We start from the raw sequence: 10,637 nt of genomic DNA, 5'->3' as shown, positions 1-10,637 counted from the left end.
GGTATATGGGCACCGCGCTGTACGGTTATGAGGCGCTTCCGGCCGCTGTTCACGGTGGAGTATGTGCGGACGCAAGCGGCTCGGAGTGCCCTAACGTAGTCAGCGCTTCACCTATTGAATAATATGTTGGCATACAATTTGTTAAATCATGTTTTAAGTACTTAGAATCGTGTTAAGTAATGTTTTGTTATGTTAATGTGTATATTATAAGATAAATTGTCACTTGTTTAGTGTATATTCTCTTATTGTGATTATGTGTTTACTTGTTTGCTGTGTATTTGTTGTAGTGTTATTTATGCTTATTTATTGTACTCCTTGGTTTTATACTGTAAGTGCAATAAATGTTAACTCTAATAAATAATAATAATAATAATAGCTTCTCGCATTATAGTGTCTTGTTTTTGTATTAAAGGATTAAATGGATGAAAAAATTAAATGGATGATAAAAATTTCACCAAATGGTTAAAGGAGAAACCTTTGCCAAATCTGAATACTGAAATCAATAGCGGGCTGTAATTAGATATATTTTTTTTCCTCTTTGTCCTCTAAACCCATTTAATAATAAATTTGTTTTCTTTCTTTTTTTGACATGATAGACAATTTGTGTATAATGATTTTGACAATGGTATTACAATGACATTTTATTTCCTTTTGATTTTTTTAATAATGATTGTATTTTTACATGTTGATATAATTATTTAAATTTTAGTTATCTATTTATTATTGAATTTATTATTATTGAATTCTAGTTATGTTTGATTATTAATATTCTCTTAGCTTACCTTTGACTTTTTTTATATAAATTTGATTAATGATCTTTTGAAATGATTTTTATTGTTAATGAGTAGGATTTTTACTTTTTACTTTAAATTTTTTTATGGTATGTTATCTTAATTATATTTGCTTCATGACATTAGTATATGGTGGAATGTTGTGTACTCCGTAATGGGATACATATTAGATATTTATGTAATAATGATTCATATATAATGTTTTGTATGTATTCTGTGGATATACCTATAAAATCAATAAATAAAATATTCTTCAGAAATTCAGGTGTAACTTCAATGCAACAAGTACTTATTACATTAGAATATTTTGCGTGTGACTCATTTCAACGGTGCACTGCTGATACTGCAGGAGTAAATAAATCAAGCGTATGTCGAATAATAAACAGAGTGAGCAGAGAAATTGCAAGAATGAGACCTGAATGGATATCTATGCCTTGTAATATGAATGAGATAGAAAAAGCAACAATAAATTTTTATGAACTAAGCGCCATTCCTAAAGTTATTGGGGCTATTGATTGTACACATATACCCATTAAATCTCCAGGTATTTATTATCAGTTATTAATCTAGGATTAGAACTGAATATATGGTAAAGTAAAACTGTATAAATGGTAACTGTAGCCTGTAGGTACCTTAAGGAATTAATATCTCATTGTGATTATGTAGGTATGGTCGGGAACGATGGCTCAGTTGGCTACACTGACTCACGCTTATATTTCCTATACAGAACAGTAATATCCATCTGTCTCTTTCACTAATCGGTAGCGGTTGACACCCGAACACGTACAAACCAGTCTTCCGCCATCTTTGACGCGGCTTGGAAGTGAATTAAGCATTGGTCTGTTTTTGTGAGTAAAAAGTTACTTTTCAAGGTAAATAACATAAGTTTTTATTCATTAATATTTAAAGATTGATCGATTTTTATGTTGACTCATGAGTCACTGAGTACTTTTCTGAGTCACTGTCTAAAACTCGCACAAATAACATCGGCTCCACGAAAAAAAAATCTCAAAAAATAGAATTTTGAGCCGCGCGTGTTTAAAAAGTGGTGACCGTGATAGTGTTAAGTGAAGTCTACAAGTGTAAGTGTCCGCAAGTCTGTGGAGTCCCTGGTTCCCGAATCATCAGCGTCGGAACTTCAGAGCCTTGAAAAGCGTAGAAAAACTGCAAGCACGGGTTTGAAGATTTGATAGTTTGTAGCCGAAGGTGAGACCTACCGTTTGACACATCTCTTGTCTCTGTAGAGGTCTTGGTTCTAGAAATATAAACATCCAAAGTGAGCGTATACAGCCTCTCTATATAAGATCCACGTGCCCGCCAGACCGGCGCCGACAAGACCCAAAAAAACAACATCGCCTAGAGACAAAGTCACGTACGTCTCGAACATCACGTGCGCCTTCCAACGACGCGACTGAAGTAACGGCGCTCTACCGACGGCAATCGATCTGTCGAGAATTCGGCCCCGCCATCTGCAGACCAGCTCGCGGGTAAGAATCCAGGGAAAACCGAGCTACCTATTTCGCACCCCCTCTTGCCGCGGCTCGTTAGAACCGTAGTAACGAGATCCTTCCACACCCCCAATTTCCTAAGAACCCCTACCCCTAAAAACCACCCTCTACCTCTAAAAGACCACCCCCCAAAAATTACAATTACTCCCCAAAACTACCCCTTGACGTAACCCCAAAACCAGCCACCTCAGACCCTTAGTGTTGGGGCTCATTCAAGAGGGGAAAACCTGAGGAGTTACCTCTTACCAATAACCCCCCCCTCCCCCCACACCAATTGTGGCCCCCCCTAAATCAACGCTCCACGAGACTGTCCACCCCGCTTGGTTGACCTCAGCCCCGCGGGCCATATCTCCGGAACCAGCAGGGACAGATACCCCGTGTTTGGTATCAATCGACTCGGGAGAAGAAGAGGAACAACTTGGCTTCAACAGAATTCCCGGTTACAACACCTTGGGAGCGGGACACTTTTAAATAACATCACCATTGTAACATAGTAAAAATATGGTGCATAGCGACATCTGGTTCTAACGGCAGTATTACTATAGATCCTGGTATTGAGGGTTATCTAGCGAAGCTTGCGGGCTCACTAGATGGCGTGCTTGGAGAGTTGCTATGTATTTGCACGGTTTTGTTTTTACATCGTTTCATATTTAAATATTTATTTAATTGCTTAGGGTTTTTGTCTAAATTGTTTTTTTATAAATAATAAAAAAATATATATATATATTTATATAGCCTTCTTTCGGTTTGCTGTAATGGATAAAAGGGAATGCCCATTTCAGGCCCACGGTGGACAACTGTCTTAAGAAGACTTACTTTGTCCAAAAATCTACCATAAAGAGACATGATTTTTGATAACATTGAAATAAGCGCCACTACAATCAGTAATATTTTAGTAAAAAAAGGGAATTTTATTGATAAATATAACAAAGTTGAGATAAAATATCTTTTTTTTTTCTTTACGAATGGTCAATCGAACTGAATATCGATTTATAAACAAATAAAATAAACTCAGGTTAACTACAAATAACATGCCGCTGTTGGTAATTCTATATAAAATTAACCAAAAGAAAACATTTATTATAGAACCAATATGTACGTTTGTTACTTTATTCAATAAATATTTTAAAACAACCATCTAACGATTATTTTTATTTACGTAGGTAATCGATTTATCGATTTAATTTTTTGTGCCAAGTGGCAACACTGATGACTTAATTATTTTTCAAACGAAACGAATGAAAAAATATGATTCTAACGACTGTTCGCTTGTTGCTTGTGCTCAATGTGGATGCGTTTTGTTTTGTTTTCGATCTCTTTTACCGCAACCTGGCTTTCTTTCACGAATTTGTTTCGGCTTTTCACGTACGACTTTGGCATTGTTTTACTGGTTTTGTTCTCTCCTTCGACAATAACTTGGCTCTGGAATAAAGGATTACTGAATACGGCTGTTTCGATTTTGGATACCAAACGAAAGTTTTACATTATGTCTGAGGAACATTGTGTAAATTGTGGTAATAATGTTACAGAGAACCGTATTTTAGAACCCGAAGAAATAAGTGTATTACAGTAGTGGGTTGCACCGCAGCAGGTACATAATCATATCATAAAATGTTTCTATTATTTCTTACATCATGGTTTAATCGTTCAATGTTTTACGGTCGAAAATGTTAATTAATAATAATATATTATTATCTTTTTAGGTATCAGGAGATAATCTTGTTTGCCACGATTGCTGGGTAAGAATTACTGAAAGTCTTGCACTACAACAAAGGCTAGATGACTCTGTGCGTCAGAATCACTGTATTAATTGTGATCGATCGATTAGAAGAATCAGAAGTCACGTATTACGAATTAATACGGATAGAGAAAGCCTCATTAGAAATGTAATAATAGAATGGATATCTCCACGAGAGGTAATATTTAATTTGGTTTAAAAATATTATAAAAGTGTAACATTTGTCTGTTTACCGGTTTTATAATAAATAATTGTAATATAATATCTACTTTTTAGATTTTGTCATCAAGCCGCATCTGTCATCCATGCTGGCAGAGAGCAGACAGGGCTTCTGCTCATTTTTCTACTGAATCAGCATCAATATCTGCTGCTACAAGTGATTCAGAAATAATTCTACCTAGTTACACGAGAGCTTCCAATACACAAAGATGCTGTATTTTCCCTGAATGCCAAGAAATGGAAAGAATACACATTCCTATGTCGATTCGGGTGAGGCTGTTGTGTGATTTATCTTTTTATGTTCCACAAAACTGTCGTATTTGTAACTTTCATTTGAGAAGCCGTTTATGAGATAATTTAATCGTTGAAAATGGAAACCACAGTTTTAGTGCAGCATTTATTGAAGATTTGATTTCACTGTTGAAATTCAGATTGGCCATAATATTGATTTCCAAAATATTGAAGACAGTGACGATCACTTAGTTTATTATTGGCTTGGCATGTCCAAACATCAATTTAGACAAATATTGGATGAGGTTCCTCGGCTAAATAATGTACATAGAGGAGCCACTGCACTTGCTGCATACTTGACCAAACTAAGGACTGGTGATTCAAACGAAAGACTCTCTATGTTGTTTAAGACGAGTAGAAGTACTTTAGAGAGATTAATGTCAATAGCTAGGGAATTTCTGACTCAAGATTTTGTACCACAAAATCTGGGTCTAGAGCATATGACCCGACAAAATATTGCTGAAAGGAATTTAATAATTCCAAATGGTTTATTTGGAAGCACAAACCAAATTAAACCTATAGTGATCATGGATGGAACCTATGTATTTATTCAAAAAAGTTCAAATTATAAATACCAAAAACAGACATACTCAATGCATAAGTTAAGTAACCTAGTCAAACCATTTATTTTAACGTGTACTGATGGATATATTTTAGACGTCTTAGGGCCCTATCCAGCAACAATGTCAGATGCTGATATAGTTAAAAATGAATTTCGTACACAAAATACACCGTTGAGGAGATTCTTTCAACCCGGCGATGTATTCATATTGGACCGAGGTTTCAGAGATGCTTTACCACTACTGAGAGAATGTGGGTACTCAGTTCAAGTTCCATCCTCACGAGAAGAAGGTGAATCACAGCTATCTACCATTGAAGCAAATTATTCGAGAAAAGTGACTATTTGTCGCTGGGTTGTTGAGGTCATCAATGGTTTATTTAAACAATTATTTAAATTGTTCCGGCAAGAATTTTTTAATCGAGCATCATCTCACATGATGCAAGATTTTGCAATTGGTGCAGCATTAATAAACAGGTTCCATCCTAGAATATTAGACAGACCTGATGCATTCAAATATTATCAGTTATAAATGAAAAAATGTCAATTCATTACACTTTAGCTGACCGTGTAAATGAACTTGGTTTAAATCGCTGGAGGGCTCGATTTGTAAATATTAATGTTGGCTCTGATAATTTGACTGACTTCCCCCGGTTAGAAATGGATGATTTAATATTAGTCGCTTGTGGTACTTACCAAATAAAACAAGCAAGATCTTATTATGGGGAACATATCAGAGCCAATGGTATGTATACTATTGAAATATATAGAGAACAAAACAGCAGTCTACCAAGCTATTTAGTTAATGAAAACTCTTGGCTGTTACGTGCAAAAATACAAAGCAGACATGTAAGCCGAAAGGTATATTTTATATATATTAAAGTAAATAATAATTTTGTTGGCAGAGATGCAATAGAATTATATTATTGTAATTGCATAGTAGGGAAACGCACGGTAGGCTGCTGTTCACATATTATGACTGTTCTATGGTATATAGGTTGGGCTAGATTTCAGTCAAATATATGCCCTCCAGCGCCATTTTTAGATAATTTGTTACTTGTATATGACATTGAAGAAAATATAGATTTTTAATAACAAATAAATGTGTTTTATTTTATTTTGCTACATTATCTTCAACTGGATTCAAATAAATAAATATACTTACAGCAAATAAGTTGTGAAAATAACTAAATGGCAGCGCCGTAAGATCTTTTTAATAGGTACTATTAGTTTTTATCATATAATAGAATTATATTTAATATAATGAAGCATTATGTATATTATAAGATAATAAATATGTAGTATAAATGTTATGTCAATCCATAATGGTAAAAAGATACTGGGAAAAAAAATTCCATCTGAAAACGGCAACAAAACTTTTTTTCAAACTTAATAAACTTTAATTGATTTTTATTTTATTATTATTTTTAAATTGATATACTCAATATCTTATTATTATAAATTATTAAAAACTCGGAAAAGGCCTCGAATTATCTTTCTTTCATACACATTTTAATAATATATAAAATAGGTAAAAAGTTAAAAATAATATATTTCTACAATAATGGCGTCAATTTAAGTTTTTTTCCCAGGTATTTAATACTGTTAAGATTTTAGAACACTCAATTTTAATACGATTTTTTGATGTCCACATTGGGCCTGAGACACTATGGAGAGTGGGCATTCCCCTTTTTAACTTTGAGTGGCAACACTGCCAGGTTAAAGGATTTTCGCTTTGACCATGATTGGGAATGGCGAGGGAAAGATTTCACGTTTTCGTTTTTTGTTGGCCAGGTTCGCCTGCATTATAAAATTATGTCTCTGAAGTAGAGGAATAATATATTTTTTTTTTTATCTCAAAAATAATGGTGAGTAATTTCGATATTTTGGTGGGACCTTTTCCTTTGTGGTTTGTGATAGCTTGTGGCTTATATTAACTCGTAATTTACTTTTGTTACAGCTTCCTTTGTTTTGTTCATTATGAAATAGATTTTTATCTGATTTCGGGGATGGTGGGAACGAGAGATTTCACATATGCAATCTACTCTGGTAAGATTTCAAACCATTTCTTTTTAAATTGGCATCGGTTCGATTCCGCCATTTTGACAACGTGTTTTCTTTGTTTCAGGGTTTATTACTTTTTTTGTGTTCTATTTTTTTATGTAACTAACAATAAATTTATTACTTTAAAAGAAAATACACTTGGGTTACCATGATGTAGGAAAAGAAAATTTAAATTAAAAATTATAACTTGAAATTAAAATGGAACTTGAATGAGTCACAAACCAGGACTCAAAAATTTAAAAAAAAAGATTATATTTCGATTTCTTTCTGTCATTTTCGTTATACTTCAATCATCGAGGCCTGGATGTTTGAATTTGGAATTTAAATAACACCAGAGGGATCTTTTCAATATTTTGAAAGCTGAGTCTACCGTGGATCACCAGGGCAATGAAACACCTGTCCGTATTAAAGTAAAATCCTTTGGGCTGGAGATCCTGCTCTTCGAAACTTCCTGTTGAAATCCTAACACCCGGTTGATGTCCAGAGCAAATTGACAATTGAGGTCATTGGTAATGAATTAATGAAGAAGAGGTACAGATTTTATCACTATTTAGTTTTATCCATACTTATGTTTGCAAGGTTATTTGATTTCTGGTGGTATACTCGTTAAGCTCATTATACTCATCATGTATTTTTTTTAAATGTAGTAAAAATGGTAAAGAACCTCTCTACGACTGAGCAACCTTAGTATTTGTTTAGACTGTAATTTCTGAAGTGATGGTTTTTGGGGTTAGCTAGGTAGGCTTATTTATTATATTTTTTTTATTTGAGGGTAAGTGTGATATTTGGAATTAAACTACCTTATTATTGAACTACTAGTTGGTTTATTATTTAATTTTTTTTTTCTTCCAACCTGCTTCAAAATTTGTATTTGGTCCTAACCCTAAAGATTAATACTATTTTCTGTGTCAACGGCACATTGTATTCCGAAATAGCCGGGCAACTTTTTCCGTCAATGTGTCGGGTGGCAAATGGCGCCCACGGATTAATTTAAATCGTAATGTTTATATACAAACATAGATATTAAAGTGAAACAATAAAACCCATGGTTTATTTTGTTTTTTTTTTTTTTTGTTGTAATCACAGTTTAATATCATTTTTTTTTTGTTGCGAGTACAATTTTTTTTTATGTTATCTTGTTTGATGAGTATATCACCTGTAGATTTTGAAAATACTGTAATATTAGTAGTATTTTGAGTTTTGACAATTGTCAGTGTGTAAGAAAATTTTAAAAGTAGATATTTTTTTTTTTTTGCATTTTGTTGGTAACAAATCATGTTTGCAATTATTCATTCTTGTTTGCACTGCATATTGTGCCTTGGCATTTTGTTATTTTCTTTTGGGAGGTTTTGACTTTCAAAGTTCCGTGAAGATGTTCTTTTGACAATTGTTAAGATTCAGTAGTTTCTTAGACATAGTTACATTTATATTTATTTATTTGATTAGATTAGTTACATTTATTTGATTTAGAGGTTGGGGTTATACCATGCTATGTTATGTGCTATATATTATGTGCTGTGTGGTTACGGCACTAAAGAATTTAGCCACCCCATCTCTTCCCGTGGGTGTCGTAAGAGGTGACTAAGGGATAGCACAGTTCCACTACCACCTTGGAACTTAAAAGGCCGACCGATGGCGGGATAGCCATCCAACTGCTGGCTTTTTAAATGCACAGACCGAGGACGGGCAGCAGCGTCTTCGGTGCGATAAAGTCAGCCCTGCGGTCACCAACCCGCCTGCCCAGCGTGGTGACTACGGGCAAAAAACCCATGAGTTCGCACCAAGAGTTTAGGCCCTTAATTCCCGGCAGCCCCTCTATTCCCGGCTATGGCAGCGGCCGAGGTAACGGTGGGGTAGAGGGTGCTAAAAATCACCGGGGTACGGGAGGCTGCCATAAAATATACCTGGCTACGTATAATGGACGCACGCTACGGTTGGACCATCACCTTACCGAACTTGAGGTAGAACTTAGTCACATTAAGTGGAGCATACTGGGGTTGTCTGAAGTCCGAAGACAGGGTGAGGACACGATGATCCTGGACTCCGGGCACTTGTTCTACTTCCGTGAAGGTGATGGGCTTTCCCAAGGTGGCGTCGGTTTTCTGGTCCACAAGGACAGAATTGGGGGCAGCAGAATAGGGGGTCCAAAGTTTTCCAAAGACCATTGGGGAGAAGCCTTCTTGCGAAGCTTAAAACAGCAGATGGCAGAACCGTCTGCTCTCGCCCTCAGGTCCGAGAAGAGGTTGAGAATTTTTATGGACAGCTGTACTCATCGAGCGCACGCAAGCCTGCGACTTGGGACACCGAATATCCACGGGCACCATTGTTGCGCCATTATTCGGAGTGTATCCCGGACTTCGAAGAGGATGAGATTGGTGCAGCGCTCGGGCAGCTTAAAAACGGGAGGGCCCCGGGGGATGACGGAGTTACCACTGAACTCCTTAAAGCCGCAGGGCGACCTGTCCTGAAAGCCTTGGCAAGACTATTTAACGCCGTCATCCACTGAGGTACCACGCCGGAGGCGTGGTCCAGGAGCGTGGTGGTGCTGTTCTTTAAGAGAGGCGATAAGTCTCTGTTAAAGAATTACAGACCGATCTCACTTCTGAGCCACGTCTATAAGCTGTTTTCGAGGGTTATTACGAATCGTCTCGCCAGAAGACTCGACGAATTCCAACCACCAGAGCAGGCTGGGTTTCGAAATGGCTACAGCACCGTGGACCACATACATACTGTTCGGCAGATTATCCAAAAGACGGAAGAATATAATCAACCGCTGTGTATGGCATTTGTGGACTACGAGAAAGCCTTCGACTCTGTCGAGACCTGGGCTGTCCTGGACTCTCTGCAGAGATGTCATATCGACTGGCGATATATCGAGGTACTAAAATCTATGTACGACGCGGCCACGATGACCGTTCATGTCAATGACCAAAGAACAAGACCTATTTCCCTCCGGCGCGGGGTGTAATATCACCGAAACTGTTTACCACTGCGCTAGACAGGGGGATGTAATATCACCGAAACTGTTTACCACTGCGCTAGAGGATGTTTTTAAGACCTTGGATTGGGGGGAACGGGGCATCAACGTCAACGGTGAATTCATCTCTCACCTTCGTTTCGCCGACGATATTGTCATCTTTGCGGAGACGCTGGATGAGTTAGGCCAAATGCTGGCCGGCCTAAACGAGTCCTCCCGACGTGTCGGTCTCTGTATGAACTTGGATAAAACGAAAGTTATGTTTAACAACCAAGTCATACCGATACCGGTATCGGTCGATGGTACCCTTCTCGAAGTTGTTCAGGATTATATTTACCTAGGCCATACTATCCAACTAGGCCGCAACAACTTCGAGAAGGAGGCCGATAGGAGGATTCGGTTGGGCTGGGCGGCGTTTGGCAGACTCCGTCGAGTCTTCACTTCGAAGATTCCGCAATGCTTGAAGACAAAAGTTTTCGAGCAATGCGTC

At 36.8% G+C, this 10,637-nt stretch overlaps 1 long non-coding RNA gene across 1 annotated transcript; it reads left to right on the top strand.

Annotated features, from left to right (window-relative positions):
* Positions 1-4,104: 4,104 nt before the first annotated feature.
* Positions 4,105-4,355, top strand: LOC123664786. The gene is made up of 2 exons (XR_006744900.1): positions 4,105-4,215; positions 4,314-4,355. It is a non-coding gene; the product is annotated as an uncharacterized LOC123664786 (long non-coding RNA).
* Positions 4,356-10,637: the final 6,282 nt, after the last annotated feature.

Source organism: Melitaea cinxia, chromosome 22, assembly GCF_905220565.1.
Source record: "Melitaea cinxia chromosome 22, ilMelCinx1.1, whole genome shotgun sequence".
NCBI lineage: Eukaryota > Metazoa > Arthropoda > Insecta > Lepidoptera > Nymphalidae > Melitaea > Melitaea cinxia.
This window is presented reverse-complemented; position numbering and strand designations above follow the sequence as displayed.